The sequence below is a fragment of the Topomyia yanbarensis genome, chromosome 2 (assembly GCF_030247195.1).
Source record: "Topomyia yanbarensis strain Yona2022 chromosome 2, ASM3024719v1, whole genome shotgun sequence".
NCBI lineage: Eukaryota > Metazoa > Arthropoda > Insecta > Diptera > Culicidae > Topomyia > Topomyia yanbarensis.
Genome location: NC_080671.1, coordinates 122,419,741 through 122,438,638, shown reverse-complemented (window position 1 = coordinate 122,438,638; position 18,898 = coordinate 122,419,741). Strand labels below are relative to the sequence as shown.

Genomic DNA, 18,898 nt, shown 5'->3' with positions numbered 1-18,898 from the left:
AGACTCTCGCAAGATGACCCGTCACCCCGCATCTCTAGCACATCCCGGATCTATCCGGGCCTTTGCAAGCCCCTGCTAAATGTCCAAAGCCTCAACACTTGAAGCAATTCTCCACTTGTTTATTCACTCGTGGGATGGCTCTCAATGGGCATCTCGACCATCCAACCGTAATTTTGCCTACCTCCTGTGCCTTGTCTGCAGCGGTTATCGGTAAACGAATCATAGCTGTCTGAGTTCCTCCGTATCCCTTTTTAACCGGTTCGTCATTTATTTATGTATTACAACTCGACTAGCATGTCACCTTTTTGGGGTGCGCCTGGTTCTCACCACGTTTTCACCCCAATTTTCCAGCTCCGCGTCCTGTTTGACCTTCTTGAGGAACGCTGCATACATCGTCGCGTCATTAACTTTAACTAGCACGACTTCTCCTTTTGGCGCCTTCTGGCGTCGTTTGTTCCACTTTTCTCTCCTCTTTCCGCTTCCTATTTTCTCCATGTTGAGTGGCGTCCTTCCCTTCGGCAGTGAAAGTGTCTTCGGCCCGTCTGGCCTTTCACCTCCTGAAGAGGTTCTCGCCCTCTTTGGAGCCAAGGAAACCGGCCTGGTCTTCACTCCAACCAACTTTACTTTCCCCTGCTACGGGAAAGCTAGGAAGACAGTAGTCTTAGCTGATGCCAATGCACTCTCAGCTACATCAAGCCTCAGCGTTGCCTTGTCATATTCATTCACAGCAGACACAAGCGCCTTTCGGTCACTGATAACCACCTCCTTAATGTCCGTATGGACATTGTTTCCCACGTCCACAAACTTGTGGAGATTCTCCACCAAGCACTTCATTGCCACTACTTTCGGTTACCGCGGGGTTTCACTCACACCCGGATTCGGATAAACCAACACATACGGATTCGCCGCGTCTACCTCATATGTGTTGGTTTCTTGCTCTTTCTTCATTTTGTTGGGTCCCAACTCCGGGCTGCTCTATCCATTCGTCGTACGCAGTCGCTTTTTGCGATCCCATGGTTATTTATACACGCAGGAAGACTGCTAGGGTTGAAACTATCCTTCATGTGGAGTAGTGTTCAGAGCCGGATCGGCGTAGTTAATCCGAACCTAGTACCTAGTAGCTTTGAATGTACCCGGAGATTTTCCAAGGTTTTAATGGGACGGAGGTAGCCGTCCCACTCGCCATTTCAAGTCGGTGCCATTTTTCCAGAGGTAGAATACCACGCCTGCCAGCCCAAAATTGCCGTTAAATTCGTGATCCGTGTCATGTCCGTAGATATTCGCCATGGCCAGTATGCCGTACTTCTATTGCTAAGATCATTGATTACTGAAACCTTAGGATCTTAGCAGAAGCGATACAGACTCGCTTCGTCGGGGCTGCTTTCGGAGTTATGACTTTTTTAGATCTTTAACAGAGCCCAATGTTGCTCAAACTACATAATATACTAGCAAAAGTCCCCAAATTGCAGTAGTTCCGGGGCGAGTCGTTAAGTCCCTGAACTCCTGTCCCGTATTTTAATAGAAAGGTTTAAAAAGCATCAATAACCTAATCCGTAGTGTTTTGACTGTGTGGGACTCACGACTCACTTCCGCGCCTAACCACTAAAACACTCCTACCTCTACATTCGTCTTTCTTCCACACGGAACTACATCAAGGTATTATTTCGTGGGGAACTCGTTGTTCGTTGTACCTAATTCTTTAGCTCGCGGGTTTTCGTAACTATCTCAGATCCTTAACTGTCGACTCTCCTCTTGCCTTCCGTCTCTCTCTAATGTCGCCATTTAGCTTCTGTTTCAGTGAGTCATTAGGCTTCCAGCCATATCCCGATCTACTCGAATTGTCCCGGCGGTGAACTCACCCTACTCCGACTAAAAGATATCTGGCGGCGAAATTACTCTAGGTACTGGTGTCTGTTTCGTGAGCCAATTGCCTCTCATTTTTGTCACGATATAGTCGGGTAGTCCTCGGCGGTGAATTTACCCTACTGTAAATTCCACAGCGGTAGATTTGTCCATGCACTGATGTTCGTTTCCATGAGCTATTTAATTCCCCGCTTCGTACCATGTATGTATGTATATGGTAAAAATCGGTTTCTCCGAGATGGCTGAACCGATTTTCACAAACTTAGTCCGAAGACTGTATATCAAGAAGACTGGCAACTCTGTCCAAAATCTGGAGACAGTAACAGCAACGCCACTTGCGGGTAAAGGTTGTGCTTCCCATAGTGATCCACACACACATATACACCAAATTCTTTTTTTGCACGGGGGATGCGTTCCGTAGAAAAAAAACGCTTTTAATCCACCTAACAATGTGATGAGACATTTCTTATAACTCTTATCACTCTTCGGATATTATATCGTTTGAGAACTTTTAGAACTTGATGCTTCGCGATGTTTTTGATAACACATACTACATGGGATAGTGGCAGAACTCAGAGAATCGCTCAAATCAGCATAGGACAACATCAGTGCTAGAAATCTCAAACCAAATCAATGGGAAAGCGAAAAAATGGCCAATAAAATAGACATACAAACGAATTATTGCTAATGCTCTGTTAATAAAATATCTAAATTCCTCAATAAATGCATTGTGGTGGGAAAACTGAATTTTCCTAAAGGGGTTATGTATATTGTACTGAGCCGAAAAATCGATTTTTTTAATCGATTTGAAGTTTATACTTTACTCAAATTTACAACGCGACTGAGAACTAAGAAATCAACGCTTTTTCTTGAAAAAAGCGATAGTAGCAGTGATACCATTCAAAGAAAATCAACAGTGAATATTTCCAGACTTGGTTTTATTTCCTATTTAAGAACTATTGTGTTTTTTACATCCTAGATTGCATGATTCAGTTATCGAAACCCAAAACTTCATAAAGTATTTGAAATTATTAAATTAAAATTTGTGTTTGCTATTGAAATTGACAAAATGATAGTATATATAGAATATAGTCCCTTTGGCGTTAGTTAATTTTTCGGTCTCACCTATCAGCATTGAAGTATCGCCCTTACGTTTTTTTACAATACCAATTTTACAGTTTGTGGGAGTTTGGTGAAAATCGATCTTACTGTCCAAACGGCATAATTCCGAAACCGTAATTTTTGAAGTTTTAAAATTATGCAGAATTATTTTTTCAGACAATAGTAACAGAGTTCGTGTCTTTAGCAAATTTGTTGAGACTTTATTGTAGTCATGAATATTAACCTGAGAAAATTCACCATAAATACTTCTTGGACGATATACCGTCAAAATTACTTTATCAAATGATGCGCTGTTCGTATGTAAAACTCATCGAAGATACTAAACCTCCGAAATTGGCGGTTTCAAAATGATGCTATCTTGACCTTAAATTATTGTTTTGGAACATTTGACCTATACATATAATTGGTCATACAACAAAAATCAAATTCTCATCAAAATCGACCAGGACCTGCTTGAGTCGAATGGAAATCGTCATTTTTCATAAATTTCGCTCTACATTCGGAAAGTGTTATCCTCGTTATTAATCATATTACGTTTTCGTCTCAACTCGACGCATTCCCAAAATAAAAACCTATTTTGATCCACCTAGTGGTGCAATTGGGCTTTTCTCATTTGTCCAGACTACGATTCCATGGCTGGTTATGTTCAATACGATGGTGGAAATGAATATTACATGTTCAGTACGATTTGCACATACGTACAATGAATCGACAGCCACGATCTTGAGATACTATGTGATACTGAAACATCGCTTGACCGCCGCTGGTTTCAAGCTATGTTTCAGTATCACATAGTAAGATCCGGGAGGTCCGGGTCCTGCCGAAAATTTTCAACTTGTTCAGAAATTTTAAACTAGTTTTAATTTTAAAACAGCAACCCCTCACTGCATACTCCCTCCGGGCCGGTATGATTGACGATTTTTAGAGTGATTGCATAACCTTTCTATATGAGAAAGGCAAAAAAGTCCAAAAAAATCAATTTTTTTCAAACATTATTTTTTCGAGTTTATATCAAATCTCAATGGTTCATGCATTATAAAGTCATTTGGCATCAAAAATACAAATTTGATTTTGAAAATTTTTCATTTCAGTTTATATGGGAATTTGCTGTGTGATTGCACTCTTCAACTCCTAACTCCGAAACCGGAAGTCCAATCAATAAAAAAAAATCAATTGCAGCCGATGGGAAGGTTGTACCTTTCATTTGAGACTAACTTTGTGCAAATCGATCCAGCCATCTCTGATTAACAGAGGTCATATTTTTTCCACATACACACATACACACACATGCATACATACACACACACATACATTTTCCTATCTCGACGAACTGAGTCGATTAGCATATGACACTCGGCCCTCCCGGTCGGGATTAGATTGACGAATTTTAGAGTGAATGAGAAAGGCAAAAACATTTTTAGCAAATGTTTCATAGACATTAAATCAATTTTAACTTCGCTTTCTATTAAATAAAGACCCTCATTACAGTACATCTCTACAAAAGCGAGCTCAATTTGAAAAGAAATCTGAGGATTATGATTGATTACAGAACTCTGGAATTTTCTATTGGAATGATTTCAGGCAGGAATTTGATATTGATGCTATTAGGCAACTGTGAAATCAAGACCAATAGATCAATTACATATCAGGACCCCATTCTGACAATTTATCAAAAGTCCTCATGATGTTTACAACAACAGGTTATCAATGTACGGATCAGATAATTGTTATTGTAATACTGAATTAAATCAGTCTGCATCAATAAATTTTCAATTGCAATCCAATATATTTTTTGGGTGTGGTAGGGAGGGAAGTTGTTAAACCCCAAAACTTTCTCTTGGCTACGCCGTTGCTTGGAGTTAATTACTTCACTTTCATTTTCCGATATGTTTCCGATCGATCCGTTGGTTATAAGTTAGAAAAATTGCAGTCAGAAGGTTCGTACAAATGAACATTTTTGCACTGATAAGGTATCAAGTTCCTTCCAGACAACTTGGAAGTGTTCGGTGATTATTTCTAGCGGTTGTAGATAGAAAAATGAAATACAAAATTCTTTTTATCGTAATAATGTTTGGCTTATTTCAATGGATTATTACTATATTGAACAATAAATGGGCGACAAAAGGTAATCCACAAACAACAAGCCATAACTTTTAAAGTATTCAAAATAGATATTTTATGTCTTCAGTAAAGTTATTCGCAAAAGTAAGAGCTACAAATTTGCTGAAGGCATCATTTCGATATAACCACTTCCAAGAAAATTTGTGAAAATATCTCACTCATAGGGAGATTAATCAGTAAAAGCACAATACCAAAAGAAAGGGCGTATTGCCTCCATTATATTCTCCGAAGATACTATTGACCTAAAATAAGCCGTTTTGGCGTTAATAATAGATTACACGTTTTTGGTCATATTTCTGGCAATGGGAAATGATAAAAATCTTTCGTCCGCATTCAATGTTAAATATATCCTGGTCCGATTTCAACAATCTATAGCTTGTTTGAAAGGTATTCGTTAAAGCTGTCTAAAAACATACACACCAAAAAAATATTAATTTTACCGGTGACATAAATCCTAAAATGTCCTAATCTAGCAAAACGTAATTCACAAAATGACTGAATTTTATGTGTTATCAGACCTACCGGAAAAAACCATGTTCAATAATTGATATTTACGTAATGAGAATTACATTATTGCCGCCTCCCATTTAATTTTACATGAATGATATTGAAAATACAACAAGCATGTTTTTTTTCGTTGCTCACCGACATAAAATTACTCTTGTCTATGAAAACACGTTAACAAGCACCGAATGCGAATTCTCACCAGAATGTCGTCAGTTGCTCGCGCGATTAGAAGTCTTCAAGTGAAAATCTCGGTAAATATGGTGATCGTGTGCAAAATTTGTGGTATTTCAACCGAAAACACGGAGTTCCATATAAAACATGTTCGATTACATAAGAAAAACAACTGTTTTGAGTGTGCCCTGGATAATTGTCCGTTGTTTTTCAAGAATTTTCAAAGTTACGTAACGCATCTTCGTCAGCGCCATATTGGGAGGAAAAAGGATTTACAGATAGAATGTCCACTTTTGACTTGCCAATTCGAATCATCAGATTTCAAAACAATGACCAAGCACATTACTCGTCATATTTCAGAAGGAAACCCGGTCTTTTGTCCTTTGAAATGCCGGATTAGCAAACCATTTGCCACACCCAACACTCTCAGAATTCACAATATGTACTATCATCGAATGGCAACCCTAAAGCATATCCAGCAATCCTCATATCCGTCCCGAATATGAGCTGCCTTTTTCCGAGAAGATCCCTGAGCTCCCGTTGAACGTAGAAATGGAGAATGAAGAAACTATTGAAGATAAATTAAGTGACATGCAACGAAGTATTGAAGTGGTATTTGGGACATTGTTTTTGAAGTTAATTTCAAAAAATCACGTTACTGACGTTGTTATTCAAGAAATAGTAGATTCGATGCAGGAAGCTGTTACCGTTGAAAGGAAATTTTTGGAATTGAAATACGAAGAAATTGCTAAGGATATTGAGCTCCCTGTGGACTCCAAAGGAAAGATTAAACAGTTAGTGTGTTCCAACAACTTGTTTGATCACCTCTTCGGGGAGGGGGGGAAGTTCCGTACCTCACACATTCGGAAGAAGTTTTTTGAAAAAAAATTTTCTTACATTTCTCCTGTTAAAGTACAACTTCAAAGGAATAATGACCATATCAATTGTTTTTATTACTATATTCCGATCTTGGATACTTTAACGGCAATGTTGAATGACAAGAAAATATATAACGCAGTGTTTCGTGAAAAGCATTCTGTTCCTGGATACATGAAAGATTACACCGACGGTCTTAAATACAAAAGAAGTAGCTTTTTCAGTAAGAAAACTTTGGACTTATTCATCTATCAAGACGCGACTGAAGTTGTTGTGAATGCAATTGGAAATGCTGCTGGTCGCCATAAGCTTGAATGTGTATACATGGTTATTGGAAACTTAGATCCACACTTGCGCAACCTTACAGAAAACGTCCATTTGGTATTATTATGTAAGGCGAAAGATTTTGCTTATTTTGGCACAGACAGAATTTTCAGGAGACTGGTTGAAGATATAAAAAGCCTTGAAGAGACTGGAATTCTTGTAAACGGTGGGGGCTACGAAGAGAGAATTTATGGATCGATATTTACGACAATGAACGATAATTTAGGAGCCCATCAACTAGCAGGACTAACGGAGAATTTTTCAAGGAGCTCATTCTTTTGCCGTTTCTGCTATATTGAGTATCACGCCTTTACAAATGACTGTTTCACAATCGCTGAGTCAAGAACACCCCAAACCAACCGCCTCGACGTGTCCAAGATCACTTGTAAGCCGTCTGAGATACCGTATCGGGGTGTAAAAGGACCATGTATACTCGATGAACTAAATTATTTTCAAATGTTTTATTATGGAGCACCACCTTGTGTGGCTCATGATCTTTTCGAAGGATGGGCTAATAGTGACTTGTTTTTAATTTTTCATCGTCTAGCGAAAGAGAAAATCGTTTCTGGAAACTATTTACAAGCAAAAACTAACAGCATTTGCAAGCAACTTAAATTAAAAACTAAAATTACATTGGACTTCTCTAGAAAAATCAAAACTATCAAAGCAAAGGCCTGCGACACTTGGCATCTAATTCAAATACTCCCGTTTATATTTATAGATAAAGCAATTGATTTCAATAACCCATTAATAATAATGCTATTCTTAATCAAACAGATAACAGATATAATTACATCACCAGTGATATCAAATGAACAAGTTAGCTTACTATCATCACTCATAAGAGAATATCTCGAACTAAAAACACAAGAATTTGATGTACCCTTAAGACCAAAGCACCATTTTACCACTCATTACCCTCACCTCATAGTTTGGATGGGTCCATTAATGTCCTATTGTACACTTTTCTGCGAGCGAAAGCATTGTTTCTTTAAAAGAGCATTGCGAAGTACGCTGAACTTTAAAAATGTTGTTAAGTTCTGCAGCGAACAACACCAATATTACCAAGGCTTGTTAAACATGAAAAATGTTCGATTCGATCAAGCCTTTTTAGTAGAAAAGTTTGTAGAGTCTTTAGAGTATTTGCCAGAAACGCTACGAAATCATTTGAATCGATATAAACTGTTGGATGATGAAAATGTTTATTCTGAAGAAGCGACTTATTGCGGTTATAGCTACAAGAAAGGTCAATATATCTTTCTGAAACATGACGAGTATGGAGAGCATTTCTTTATTATGGAAATTCTGCTTTTGATTTATCAAAAGGCAGCAAACAATATTTTCTTGTACGGTAAACGCAAGGCTGTTTTAAACATCCACGAAAAAGGACTATTTTTAATTCAAAAGGAGTGTTTATCAATTGATGTCATAAACATCAATAATCTAATTGACCGAGCTCCATTAAATTTTTATATTGAAGGCGGTAATGAATATTTGTTTACTAAGCATTCAATTCCACTCATAAATTAGCAATTCATCGACGTTGAAAATGGACTCTCTGGTAGTGTTCAGAATTTGCGACTCGACACGATTACATCGCCATGCTATTCCTGCGTTTGGTAGTACAGCAAGTTTATTGGGTGAAGGTAAGCTATATTCATTGATATACAATACACAAATTATATTTAATATTACGGGTTCCAGGATCAACTGCATTAGGCAAACAAGTTACACAAATATTAACTGAACACGATGGATGCCGCATAACTTCAGACTTGGTACTTCAAGTATTCAAAGACAAGTTGCTGATGCTTTTGGGACCAAACGAAATGTGGGTTGCTGTAGATACCATGCTTCAACCATTCGAAGAAACCAATACGCAGTCCGATGGTACGTAGATCCATTTTAATTTTTAGATTTATTGCCCAAGCTATTTATACATTGCACATAACACCGGTTCTCAATATTTACAATTATAATTGAGGTGATCGTGACATTTCTGTAAAAAATCAAATTAACAGTTAATGTTTATGGATCATCTAAATTTTCTACATACCAGCCATAAATAGCCATAGTACACAACTTCAGAATCATTTCTTACGTCTCTCACTGATACTAATTACTTCAGATGCAAGTATATACAATTTTTACATTAGCTGGCCGATGATTTGTTTGATAATTATTAGACTAAAATCAGAGTTTTGCTACTAGTTACGTGCAACACTGCAAGGTGTGTAGTATTTTAACGTCGTTTTGCTTGAAGCGAAACTGTATCAGGTTGACCAAATCCCAACAGATGTCAAAATGTATGAACTGACAGTGGTTGGAGTTATTGGACTATTGTTTTGGGAGTGGGGGCCAGAAAATGACAGATCGTAGACACGCTAAATTTATTATACTTATGGCGATTTCGCTTGAACCTGAAACTGAGTCAGGTTCTAACCCCAACCGCTGTCAGTTCATACATTTTGACAGCAGTTAGGGTTAGGAACTGACTCAGTTTCGCCTCAAACGAAAACCACATTAGTGATTGAGCAGAATATTCGGAATTTTGCAGAGTCAATAAAAGAGTTGCGGAACAAAGTTATTTTCCAGTACCAGGAAAAACTGGAAGTACGAGAGTGAAGGGAGAAAATGTCATCATGTTTTTAGTGGTTGAGTACGACTGAATTGACAGCGGTTATACCTCTACCCACACTGATAAAATTCGCTATATTGAATCTATTGATTCCACACATGATTTTTTTTGCAATTTGAAGCAGCACATAAAAAAATATTTGTCACACATAAATATCATGTGACAACTATTGAAATGAATGTGGGGTACATCACAATTATAAATGTTTGCCACATAGAAATTCGTTTCATAGCAGTTTTCACATCAAATGTATGTGTGTGATCAATACAATTTATATGTTTAACACATTTTTGTGCATATGTATTAGACTGGTTCAATTTTTGACTTTTAGCTCCACCAGGCTCTACTGATTCCTTTTATGGCCCTTAGTAATTGTGCAAATTTTGGTACCGATCGGTTGTGTCTACGGACCCTCCAAAAATTTCAAAATTTATATGGAAATTAGTATGGAAAATCAGTTAACATTGAAAATAAATTCTTAAAAAATCACCTCATCAATCAATTAATCAGAACACTATATATTTCTAAAGATATTCTTTTACTGAAGATATTCAAGGAACATTGTAAGTTTGTGAAAATTCGCTGAGAAAAGTAATTAAATAAAGAAGCAGCATGACTTCAAAACAAGTTGATTTTATTATTAATCATAGCAACCCTGTTTGAATAACTGTATCTGTCATTCGCGAGCGGTGGGTGGCAAATCTAAATTACACTTGTATAACGATGGAGCTATTTTTGGATGGTCCGTAGACATAACCGATCGGTACCAAAATTTGCACAATTACTAAGGGCCATAAAAGGAATCAGTAGAGCCTGGTGGAGCTAAAAGTCAAAAATTCAACCAGTCTAATATGTATATCATGTGTGTGGAATACATCTATCTATCTCTACATATATAAAAGTCAATGTTTGTATGTATAAGATTTATAGACTCCCAAACGGCTTGACCGATTCCCGTAAAAATTTATACATTGTAGGCATTTGTTATGGAGTGTGTTTGTGTGCTATTGGTTGGGGATTATCTATCCGCCAGATGGCGCTTCGGAAAAATTGTGTTTTCCTCCTATTTCGTTGAAAGTCGCAGCAACGCGCGATGGGTATTAGCTAGTCTACATATATAAAAGTCAATGCTTGTATGAATATGATTTATGGACTCCCAAACGGCTTATACGATTGCCGTAAAAATTTATACGTAGTAGCCATTTGTTATGGAGTGTGTTTGTGTGCTATTGGTTGGAGATTAATGCTCGCCAGATGGAGTTTCGGAACAAATTTGTTTTACTCCTATTTCGTTGAAAGTCGCAGCAATGCGCGGCGGGTTTAAACTAGTAAAATATAAGTTTGAATTTTTAGCAGTGCAGTCAAGCCATTCCGGAACCGGTTCGGACTTCTTAGTGGATTCAGTATGGATTACAGCTCAAATGCATCAACCGATTGAGTCGGAATCAATTGATTCCTTCGAGCCAGATTCTATACTGAATCCATGATTTCGAACCGGTCCCGGAATGGATTTAACGGATAGTTGGGATAAGCTGGTGTGGCGGCGCTAGTGTTTTAAAGTATGTTCATTAAAAGTTTACACACATTTTATTAACATATTTGTTCGATCATTGATGTCTGTTCTCTATGGTACGTATATCACTATTTATGTTATTGAGATAAATGACGTTTAAAATACGCACACTGAGATTTCGCATTTTTATACTACCGCCTTACCCTTAAGCCCAGAAGCGGTTGGTTTTCCTCCTGGTTTTTCGTGTAAATGATTTGTTTTCCTCCCAATCCAAACGTCAAAACGGCGGCACAATACAAACGCAACTGGATAAATTTATGCGGATCATACTTATCTTCATTGTGTGCTTACAATGTACATGCTTCGTTTTGATTGGCTGGTTAAGTTGGTATTGCGTTCTGTGGACTTTTCTGGCATGATTATTCTCGCAAACAAAAAGCAACACACTAAAAAATAACGTTACCACCTTTGTATTTCTACATCTTGGAGTTTTATATTGCTAATTTTCGTTTGCGTAACTCTCCTTTCATTAACTCTACGTTTGTTCCAGTACCAGTAGAAGCTGGAACCCAGTAAAGTTCAGCCGGAACTGAACTGGAATTCTGGCTGGTTCCAGTTCGTATTCCGGCTCCAGTGACACAACCGATTCTAACTAGAATCGGTTGTGTCACTGGAGCCGGAATGCGAACTGGAACCAGCCGGAATTCCAGTTCATTTCCGGCTAAGCTTAACTGGGAAATGCTCCGAGGTAAACAGGTAGCAAACCGTTCGTGTATTCTCTTCTCGTCTTTTTTCTTCTTCTGCCCAGTAAACCGCAGCCAGAAATGAGCCGGAATTCCGGCTGGTTCCAGCTAGTATTCTGGCTCTAGTGACACAACCGATTCTAGTTAGAATCGGTTGTCTCACTGGAGCTGGAATACTAACTGGAACCAGCCGGAATTCCGGCTAAACTTTACTGGGAGGTAGCAAGCCAAAGTAAAAAAGGAGCAAGTATTTTTTGCTCCAGAGCAATTTCCTTGTACTGGAATAAACCAGAGATGCCAGATTTGCAGACAAGTCTGCAAATTGGCAGACTTTTAATTTAAGCTGCAGATTTTTTCGATGAAGCAGATATTTGCAGATTTTTTAGTTTGGTTGTAGATATTTGCAGATTTTTTAGTTTGGTTGCAGATATTTACAGATTTTTGAATATAAGGGCTTTTGGTTACACTAGCTTTCCTGACATTTTTTGTTCTTCCCAGACTTTTAAAATTATTATGTCTGCACATTTGAAAAAAGTACCTGGCATCTCTGAAATAAACCATCTGTTTATTTATCAGCTACTGTCAATACGCTACTGATTATTTTGTTTATGCTCACGGTATAGAATTTTAGGTTGTAAATTTTAATCGTTTGATCACAGTTTTTAACAGCAGTGAAAACGTCGATTGCCCGGCTATTCCAGTTTTGCCATTTATTGGGTTGGTGTTTACTGGTTTTGTGGCGAGAAATTCATCTAGATGGACATATTTACTGGTATGTTGAATTCAGTGATAGCCCTGAAGATTTACACTGGATTGGCTGATATTATAACTTATTTGAGATTCTAGCTTACTCTTATTATAAAATCTGTGATCCTAAGTGTCAAATTTTCGAGAAGACGACGTTCGTAAGCTTCGTCCGAACATACCAGCACTACGAACGGTTCTGTAGATGAAGATAAATAATACCTTCTGTAAAGTTAGTGTATTCTCATGAATCGAATTTGATAATAAAGCCGCGTTAGTCCCATATTCACGTATTCCATATTCATCGACATTGACTGTTTTAAATAGTGATTTAAATCTTACTTGCACCAAAGCATGATGAACATAACCTTGATTAACCGCAAAAACTAATACAAACGAATCCAAAAGTATCTAGGGTATAGAACTAATGAGGAATGAGCTCCTATGTTTGTCGCCACAGGCAATCCCAATGGATTAATCCATGTTTCAGTCGTAGGGTGGCACACAGCATTTAGACAGATGTTGTTTCTCGCTATTGTTGAGTGGTCATTAGGACACATACCGAATGTTCCGGACAGACAAAATCCCAATCTGTTTTGAATTTACTGAAGCGATCTCTTGTCGATTAATTTAGTTGTCGCAAACCTACCTAATGCCAATATTTTATGAAGAATCTCCTTTGGTGCTTTATAATATGGTACGATACGATGAAGTTCTTATGACTAATTTCTGATGTTATGACGCAATATTTTTAATGTTCTGAAAAATACATATAACACCCATGTGTATTATAATGACCTAAACATTGTGAAGTACCCCAGGAATCGTACATTTGTGTCATAATAAATCACTGAGCACAAAAAGATTTTTAATACTCCCAATCCTCGGCTAACACACTTTTTCTCTATATTATGTAATATCTAATTCGACTACGGGGGCTTTTTCGTATCCGCGAGTCCCATCCTAGATTAGACTATCTCCTCTTCATTTTTCGTTACATACTATTTAAATATGAATAGGATTCTTGGTTATTAATCAAATATTATTCTTAACTTACAGTTGGATCAGCTTACAGTCGGCAACTGACTGCAAACTGTTATGACGACCGATCGACAGTTATGGATATTGATTCCTTTCTGCAAGTTTCTACAGCTCCCAACATTGTATCCATTGTTCCCAGTTCCAGCATAATTTCAGATCAACAAAGCTCCTTTCAAGGAATACCAATTTCAAAATCAGATCCAGAGGCTGTTATAGAGGAAGAAGTCAGCGATGCATCCGTCGAGGATGACGAGTCTCGGTCAGTTAGCGATATAAATAAATTGGACAATGATATAGACTCGTTTGTTGAATGGGATGAGAATTCGAATCCAAACGGCACTGAGAAAAGATCATATGAGGAAGTTAAACTTTTGAAGGGTTCCAAGAAGAATGTTTCTTGTGGAATGAAATTCAATGTCTTTCAAGTAAACTGGAAGAAGATTAGCGACAATATCCTCGAACGTTTGCAAAAAATGCAAAACTTTCGCAATGTTAATTCAACCCAACCAATACCTAGATCTCTGCAGATTTCTAAGGCCGATTTGAGTGGCCTGGCCAACTCTGTCGTTGATCAGTTAAGATCCATTGATAACATATTCGAGCGGACGTGATGGAAAAAGCTGCACGAGAAATCTTTGACAAGTTTCCGTGCCTTAATTTCGTGGATGACGACGGATTCAGAACAGGATCGGGTTATGTATGGTTGAAACACAAGATGATAAACCGAAATACATATCTCAATCGCTACAAAGAACCACATCAACAAAAAAAGTCTTCGGTAGATATCAGGCGATTTAGAAATTTGCGAGCTGGAACGGTCAAGGAATATTGGCAAATGTCTTCTCAAAATTGTTCCAAGGATGTCCTCTCAGCGCTGTCAAGAAATGAACCGGAACTCCTTACAAGAGATTTTCTAGAAACTTCCCAATCTTATGTTAGATACCGTTTGGATGAAGATAAACCATTTAAAGATATTCTGGCGAGACTTCCGGCATTGAGGCGAAGAAGTCTTCTAAATTATCACTTCGAATGTGCCACGGGCGTAAAAGCGACGTCACTGGAACAATATTTCTCAGCGAAGCGGTCGAAAATCGTCAGTTTCTCGTTGAGCAATCGCAAGCTTCTTCTGGAGGCTCATGCTTCAGATTACGATATTTTCAAGTTTCTGTGCCATTCTTTGGGGGAAAATATTGATGACATCATTATCTTGAAAGAGGTGATATTACTGAAACGCAATGTTATCATTAATTTATTTAATCACATTTCTTTCAGATGGGAACTAAAATTGATAACATTACAACAGATTGTTCAGGTCCAGCACTCATTGGAATAGGTGAGTAAAGTTTGGATTGGAACAGAGTTATTTCATACGACGTTACGAGATGAGCTGATTATCTGATTGAAAAAAAAAATAATTACTATGCTGCCGTGATCCGCATAACAGTCTCATTTGCTATGGGTTTCCTATGCAGGTGGGACTGTTATGCGTTTGACGGCAGTATAATCGGTAACCAAACCGAGTTCTGATCTCACCCCGTTCACGGTTCTTTACATATTTATCTTTAGTCACCCAATTTGTATCTTTAAGCAGCCAACAATCCCTTGAACGATTTGCATAACTCGACTTTCTCCTTAACTGGATAAAAATCCATACTATTAAGAACGTTACTACACAAAGCATCACACCAATCAATTTAATACATTATACATAGTTCCTTCAAAATCGAATAAGAGCGTGTTGACTGTATGAAGATGATATGAAATAATTTCTATGCAATCAATTAATGTACATTTCCATCTTCCAGATTGCGGAAATAACAAACGGATGTACTATGTGTTTGCCGAACAAGTACGTTTGACCGAAGGAACCGAAAGTGTGGTGGTATCCATTACGGATTTGATGTGTGTACAATATGTACACAATTTCATGTACATGAAGCAAGCATCAAAATTCATGGAATTCATCCAAGAGTATTTATTTAAAATACTCCCGGTTACCGGATCCAAATCAAATGCTACACGTAAAGGACAGCAGCAGCGCGTGGTCAAACGATTCATCGAGGCCATTGCTAATCATATTCCTGAATCCTAAGAGGTCAATCAGTTAGCAAATTTTATTCGTTTCTATCGCTTGGTCATGAAAATTCAGTAGTAGTAGTACTAGTAGTAATAGCTACTAAATAGTTTTAAATTTACATTCTTCATGTATTACAATTGATATGTACAGAGAAAAATGAAACTGTATAGCTGGGCATGTTTGCCTACATTTGGACTTTTACATTAATAAATTCAATGAATATATAACTACGAACAACTATGCAAGTTATTTAAAAGAAAATCTCTATATCATTAGCGCTAATAACTTCCAGAGCGCAATCCCTATTTGTTGCCCTAAAGCTAATTTTACGTCTAATCATAGAAGATTACGTCATATTTTAATTTTACATGGCATGTTATACTATGGAGTAAAATTACAGGTTCTGGAAATTACACGACGTGTAAAATTAAAATCAAACTTAAAAATGTGTTATTTTTGATGCTCGTATATGTCAGTCTCAGGACACCTAAATTTACACGATATTTTCTAAGTGTGTATAAAGTGTTAATCTATGTTGTCAATTTCGGCAGATAATTAAAAAAACTGCAAAAAACGCCATTTTTACACATTCAAACATTCATATCTTGGAAACTAAACATCAGAATCAAAAACAAATTAATAGCGTTCATACTGTTTTTTAGTGCTTTCATTTAAAATTGGTTTGGATAAGATCGGTTCAGTCATTGCTGAGAAACACGAATAAGAATCCGTTACACACACACACACACACACACACACACACACACACACACACACACACACACACACACACACACACACACACAGAGAGAGAGAGAGAGAGACATTGTCCCAAATCGTCGAGCTGAGTCGATTGGTATATAAGACTCGGCCCTCCGGGCCTTGGAAAAAATCTTGAAAGTTTGAGCGAATTCTATACATTTCTTTTATAAGAAATGTAAAACCGTGTAACAAATCCGTGCTATTTCGAGAAACCGTGTAAAAAAAATCCGTGCTATTTCAAGAAACCGTGTAAAAACTACAAGGGGCAGTCCTATGGGGTTGCATGAACTGTAGACGTAGGACTATACTACTTAATGTAAAATATGTATTATCTTAGTACTTAGTGTGTGGGAAAAAACACCCGGACTGGTGAAGAAAAATCAAATTTTAGACAATATAATCACATCTCATGTATAGAACAAACTTTCTAGTTGCTCTCAAACAGATCCTAAAAGTTCAAACACCCATGGATAACCCCAAGTTTGTAGATGTATTTCGATGCCACAGGGTTGTAAAATGGTTAATATACGTCACGAAAATTCAATTCTTCCGTGACAATTTTTTTGCGTGCAAAATGCCCTGTGTATGCAAAGCTCATGATTTGTTGGGATATTAGCATTGATCGGAAAATGCTTTCCAACGCTGCGCATTGCATACATACAGGACATTTTGCAGGTCACCAGAAGCTGTTCATTTTACCACCGCCACATGTTCATTTTCCCCACTCGCTATAAACATGTCTCATTTTTGGACATGTTTAGAAATCAAGAATCATGTTTGAAAAAATGTGTTTATACGAAGTATTTTTACGAAATATGTACAAAACATGTCTAACAAGAAACATAAGGTGATTGTAATATCTCATTCACTTATTAGTTAGAAAATAATGACTTTGCTTAACGTGTTCATTTTACCGCCAGTTCCCCTACCTACCAACACATTCGCGCCCAAACATTGAACCCAAGCGTACAATGCAAAATGAGTCAACGCTGATGATGATGGGTAGAGCGAAAGAGACAACTAGTACCACCACGACACTATTACGGCATTTCACCAAAATTCCACGCGGCCTTTCCCGATTGAAAGGAACGGCCGCGCTTAGCCCATCTGTCATAATATCGTGATTTTGCATAGCGAAGGGCTGAATGATAACACATTTTGTTCCAAAAAACAGCCCTGCGTTATGCAACACTTTGTGCAGGTTGATTATACCAGTTACAAGTGGGGCCAAATTCACCAAGTTCCGTAAAAATCCTTTTAAATTACAGAATTGATAAAATTGCTTAGATGAGCTAAACTAATTAATCTAATCCTGTTTTAAAAACTGTCCTTGCGTTTAAACCAAAATGGGAAGCTTATTACTACCACTACATTACTTAATTTCAAGCGCAAATAGCAAATACATGTGCTAGTTAAACCAAAAATTTACTGGCAACATTACAGCGGCATTTAGGAAGCAGTTGGAGCGGTCGCCTGTTGGACGACACAGGGTAGCGTCCCTCCACAGCCAGTGTAACGGACTTCTAGCTCAGCTACACTGGCTGTAAAAACACAGCGCAGTGATCTGCTTCGCCAGCCGTTCAACAAGGAACTGAGCGTGTCTGGCCAAGTCCGTTCTTTAAATAGTCGATGATGACGTCATTCATAGAAGCGTTGCGCGCTAGGTACACCAATCCGTCGTACAGGGCTTGGGAAGCGCTATCTTCTGTGTGTTAATGAGCGATATTTTGACAAGGTTGTATATTATTTAATTTTTTAATGCTATGATGTCAAAAATCTTTGGGTTTATCTATTGGAATCTATTCTTAGAAGTATTTCGGGGCGATTTGTGCAAAAAATGTGAAAATTTATCGTGAGATGGCTGAATTATATGCGTTTAAAATTGGACCACTTTTCGTTACATACCATTTTTGTAGAATTTGCTGAGTGCACCCCCATATCGAAAACAAAGACGTAGTCCTACGTCAAAAAAATCCGTGTTATTTCGAGAAACCGTGCAAAAAAAAATCCGTGTTATTTCGAGAAACCGTGCAAAAAAAAAATCCGTGCTATTTTGAGAAACCGTGTAAAAAAATCCGAGCTATTTGAGAAACCGCGCAAAAAAAATCTGAATTTTTTTTATTAACAGCTATTTGGTTATGGTATTTAACAATAAATACTGTTGGACATTTTAAATGCACAAGGGGGCTGTCAATGTGCCCAGTAGAAGTTTTTCAATTTTTCGAGGAGTTTTTTTTTAAATGTAAGTTTTTTTATTCGTTAAAAGAAGTTATTGTTCGTTGAAAAGCAATAGTTAAAATGAAAAAAAGGTTCAACTATTTAGAGTTTCTCAACTTTTTGTAAATTACACTGTGCTACAGTGATTTTGAACTTTTAAAATGAACTAGTATAGCAAA

At 37.5% G+C, this 18,898-nt stretch overlaps 1 protein-coding gene and 1 pseudogene across 1 annotated transcript in view; one reads left to right on the top strand and one right to left on the bottom strand.

Moving 5' to 3' along the window:
• LOC131680104 (proton-coupled amino acid transporter-like protein CG1139) overlaps window positions 1-18,898 on the bottom strand; it is a 122,108-nt gene that overhangs the window by 34,853 nt on the left and 68,357 nt on the right. The window lies entirely within an intron of this gene.
• LOC131679704 (uncharacterized) lies at window positions 8,534-15,755 on the top strand (annotated as a pseudogene).